Genomic DNA, 5,466 nt, shown 5'->3' with positions numbered 1-5,466 from the left:
CCAAGCAGCATCATAGGAGCAGAAAGGCTGACATTTCGGGCCTAGAAATCTGATGAAGGGTCTAGGCCCGAAACGTCAGCCTTTCTGCTCCTATGATGCTGCTTAGCCTGCTGTGTTCATCCAGCTCTGCACCTTGTTGTGCCAGGTCAATGTGGTTGACTGTAAACTGCCCTTTGACACTGTCTCGTAAGCCATTCAGTTCAAGGACAATCAGGATGAATAACATAAACTGCCCTCCCAGTGACATCCATATCCCATTTGAAAAGTTTATTAAATAGCACTTTGTGGGCACATGAAATGTTCAAATTAAAAAGAGTAGGCCAATCAATCCCTCAAGCCTGCTCTAGCTTTCAGTGGTGCTACAAATAGAAATATGGTAAAGTGACCACTCTTTTACATGATGTTGATTGAGGAGTAATAAATGTTAGAACACAGCAAAGAACTCTCCTGATCTTTTTCAAATAGTTCTGTGGGATCTGTTGCATTCACCTCAGACGGCAGACTGATTGAGCACTTTACCTGGAGGGTGTTCCTGCTGAGTGCAGCATTCCTGTGTAAGGCACAAAGATGCTTGGCTAATGTTGTAGTCTCTGGAATAGAGCCAAATCTCTTGACTCCAAAGTGTGTGTGTGTGAGGGAGACCAACTGAGCCACATCTGACAACATTGGTACCAAGGTAGATTTATGTTGACACATTTTGATTCTTCAAACTTGTATTGATAATAATGGAAATAATTTTCAACTTGTTTAGAGGGCTGATCTTAGTTACAAGAATTGGTTGGCCGTGACACAAGCCTCCCGACTGCCAAATGAAGACTCAATAATTAAAGGCTAACCATCACCAAGAAACAAGCATTCCAATTATTCACGAAGGCAAGGCATTATTCCACCCTATAGGTTACTGCCCTCTGGTGGCTGGGAGCCTGGTGTTTCTTCATGGTTGCGACCATCATGTCTTATTACTGTTGCTTTGATGACAGCATTAAAGTTTAGCGTTTTTATTTCAAAACATTTTGGTATTGTAATCCTGTAGCTGTGGTAGTCTGAAAGAAAAGACAACATAATGGCACTGAGTCTTCTCACTTTGTGAATCACTTTTTATATTCATTCAGAAAATGTAGATTTTTGCTACCTGGTCTTCTGCACCATGAAAAATTAGCAGCAATGGGACTGAAGGTGGGAATCTTGAAATCTGATTCTGCCCACCATCACCTTTTTTTGCCAACTCACCCCAATTCCAATTTGGCAGATGCAAATAAGATGCATTATGTCTGCCAGATATGCTGATTACATAAAAATAGATAGGAAAGAAAGTTGTAAAGAGTACATAAGGCAGCGCAGGGATGTACAGAGGTTAAATGATGGTACAAAGATCTGAGAAATGGAACATAATATAGCAAGATGTAAAACTGTCCATTTTGGAATGAAGAAAAAAACGATGGCATATTTTCTAAATAAAGTGAGATTGAGAGCTCTGAGTTGTGGAGAGTGGCCTCATGCACGAACAACAAAAGATTAGTATGCAGGTATAGCAAAGTAGGAACGTTACGGAATGTTATCATTTATCAGGAGAGGAATTGAATGCAAAGTATTGAGATTATGCTTTGGTCATACAAGGCACTGGTGAGGCCACAATTGTAATACATTGTAAATTATGGTTTGCTTTCTTAAGTTAGCATATTAATTGCATTGGAAGCAGTTTAAAGAAGGTTTACCAGACTGATACTTGGAATGAGTGTGTTGTCTAATGTAGAAATTTTGGGGAAGCTAAGGTTGTATCTTCTGGAGTTTAGAAGAGTAAGAGATGACATGATTAAAACATGCAAGATGCCAAGAGATCCTGGTAGGCTGCATGTGGGGAATCCACAAGGGGTCATAGTTTCAAAATCAGGGGCCATCGTTTAAAACAGACACAAGAAGAATTTTTTTATTTCTCCCTGAGATTTGAGAGTCTGGAATCATCTTCCTAAAACAGTGATGGGAACAGAAAATTGGAATATTAATTAAGGCAGAGGTAGATAGATTCTTGTTAAGCAAATGGGGTGAAAGGTTATCAGAGAAAGGTAAGAGTGTGGATATGAGGTTGCAACAGATCAGCCATGACTTTATTGAATGTGCAGCAGGTTTGACAGGCTGATTGGCCTATTCCTGCTCCTTATTCATACCTATGTTTGTATCACTGTATATCCTCTCTCAACACATGCTGATGGGTGAGCTGTTTCTATCACTACAAAGGCACTTAACTGCTGGGTCCAGCTGTTTCCATCTCCAATTCACTGCCCAAGTTTCCCAGAGATGTGAAACCTGTCAAGGACGGGTTGTATCCGAATACATAAGAACAAGGGAGCCTAGCCACTGACATTGTTGCTGTATCCCTGATGTTGCTGCCTCTTCCTTGCTTCGCTACTCTCTGCTCCACACCAGAGGGCGGAGGTTTAAGGTGAGAGGGGACAGATTCAAAAGGGACCTGAGGGGCAACATTTTCACACAGAGGTGATGCGTATATGGAATGAGTTGTTGGAGAAAGTGGTAGAAGGGGGTACAATCACAACATTTAAAAGACATTTGGACGGGTACAAGAATAGGAACAGTTTAGAGGGATATGGGCAAAACACAGGCAAATGGGACCAGAAAAGCTTAGGAAACCTGGTTGAATAAAAAAGAACAAAGTAAATTACAGCACAGGATCAGGCCCTTCGGCCCTCCGAGCCTGCGCTGATCCAGATCCTCTATCTAAACCTGTCGCCTATTTTCCAAGTATCTGTATCCCTCTGCTCCCTGCCCATTCATGTATCTGTCTAGATACATCTTAAATGACGCTATCGTGCCTGCCTCTACCACCTCCACTGGCAACATGTTCCAGGCACCCACCACCCTCTGCGTAAAGAACTTTCCACGCACATCTCCCTTAAACTTTTCCCCTCTCACCTTGAAATCGTGACCCCTAGTAATCGAGTCCCCCACTCTGGGAAAAAGTTTCTTGCTATCCACCCTGTCTATACCTCTCATGATTCTGTAGACCTCAATCAAATCTCCCCTCAACTTCTGTCTTTCTAATGTAAATAATCCTAATCTACTCAACCTCTCTTCATAGTTAGCATTCTCCATACCAGGCAATATCCTGGTGAACCTCCTCTGCACCCTCTCCAAAGCATCCACATCTTTTTTGTAATGTGGCGACCAGAACTGTACGCAGTATTCCAAATGTGGTCAAACCAAAGTCCTATACAACTGCAACATGACCTGCCAACTCTTTTACGCAATATCCCGTCCGATGAATGAAAGCTTGCCATATGCCTTCTTGACCACTCTATTGAACTGCATTGCCACCTTCAGGGTACAATGGATCTGAACACCCAGATTTCTCCGTGCATCAATTTTCCCCAGGGCTTTTCCATTTACCGTATAGTTCGTTCTTGAATTGGATCTTCCAAAATGCATCACCTCGCATTTTCCTAGATTGAACTCCATCTGCCATTTCTCCGCCCAACTCTCCAATCTATCTATATTCTGCTGCATTCTCCGATAGTCCCCTTCACTATCTGCTACGCCACCAATCTTAGTGTCATCTGCAAACTTGCTAATCAGACCATCTATATCTTCCTCCAGATCATTTATGTATATCACAAACAACAGTGGTCCCAATACGGATCCCTGTGGAACTCCATTTTTAGAAACTCCCTTCCACTACAACTCTCTGTCTCCTGTTGCCCAGCCAGTACTCTATCCATCTAGCTAGTACACCATGGACCCCATGCGACTTCACTTTGTCCATCAGCCTACCATGGGGAACCTTATCAAACGCCTTACTGAAGTCCATGTATATGACATCTACAGCCCTTCGCTCATCTATCAACTTTGTCACTTCCTCAAAGAATTCTATCAAGTTGGTAAGACATGACCTTCCCTGCACAAAACCATGCTGCCTATCACTAATAAGCCCATTTTCTTCCAAACGTAAATAGATCCTATCCCTCAGTATCTTCTCCAGCAGCTTCCCCACCACTGACATCAGGCTCACCGGTCTATAATTACCTGGATTATCCTTGCTACCCTCCTTAAACAAGGGGACAACATTAGCAATTCTCCAGTCCTCCAGGACCTCACCCATGCTCAAGGATGCTGCAAAGATATCTGTCAAGGCCCCAGCTATTTCCTCTCTCGCTTCCATCAGTAACCTGGGATAGATCCCATCTGGACCTGGGGACTTGTCCACCTTAATGCCTATTAGAATACCGAACACTTCCCCCCTCCTTAAGCCAACTTGACTTAGAGTAATCAAACATCTATCCCTAACCTCAACGTCCGTCATGTCCCTCTCCTTGGTGAATACCGACTCAAAGTACTCATTAAGAATCTCACTCATTTTCTCTTACTCCTCGCATAACTTCCCTCCTTTGTCCTTGAGTGGGCCAACCCTTTCTCCAGTTACCCTCTTGCTCCTTATGTACGAATAAAAGGCTTTGGGATGTTCCTTAACCCTGTTTGCTAAAGATATTTCATGACCCCTTTTAGCTCTCTTAATTCCTCGTTTCAGATTGGTCCTACTTTCCCGATATTCTTCCAAAGTTTCGTCTGTTTTCAGTCACCTAGACCTTATATATGCTTCCTTTTTCCTCTTTGCTGGTCTCACAATTTCACCTGTCATCCATGGTTCCCTAATCTTGCCCTTTCTATCCCTCATTTTCACAGGGACATGTCTGTCCTGCACTCTAATCAATCTCTCTTTAAAAGCCTCCCACATATCAAATGTGGATTTACCCTCAAACAGCTGCTCCCAATCCACATTCCCCAGCTCCTGCCGAATTTTGCTATAGTTGGCCTTCCCCCAATTCAGCACTCTTCCTTTAGGACCACTCTCATCTTTGTCCATCAGTATTCTAAAACTTACGAAATTCCCAAAGTAATCCCCTACTGAAACTTCAACCACCTGGCCGGGCTCATTCCCCAACACCAGGTCCAGTATGGCCCCTTCCTGAGTTAGACTATTTACATACTGCTCTATAAAACCCTCCTGGATGCTCCTTACAAATTCTGCTCCATCTAAACCCCTAACACTAAGTGAATCCCAGTCAATGTTGAGAAAATTAAAATCTCCCATCACCACAACCCTTTTGCTCCTACATCTTTCTATAATCTGTCTACATATTTGTACCTCTATCTCACGCTCGCTGTTGGGAGGTCTGTAGTACAGCCCCAACATTGTTACCACAACCTACCTATTTCTGACCTCTGCCCATATTGCGTCACTGCTCGAGTCCTCCATAGTGCCCTCCTTCAGCACAGCTGTGATATCCTCTTTGACCAGTAATGCAACTCCTCCACCCCTTTTACCTCCCTCTCTATCCCGCCTGAAGCATCTATATCCTGGGATATTTAGTTGCCAATCTTGCCCTTCCCTCAACCAAGTCTCAGTAATAGCAATAACATCATACTCCCAGGTATTAATCCAAGCCCTAAGTTCAT

The sequence above is a fragment of the Rhincodon typus genome, chromosome 30 (assembly GCF_021869965.1).
Source record: "Rhincodon typus isolate 14 chromosome 30, sRhiTyp1.1, whole genome shotgun sequence".
NCBI classification, from domain to species: Eukaryota; Metazoa; Chordata; class Chondrichthyes; order Orectolobiformes; family Rhincodontidae; genus Rhincodon; species Rhincodon typus.
The sequence above is the reverse complement of the archived record's forward strand: the minus strand, read 5'-3'. Positions refer to the sequence as shown.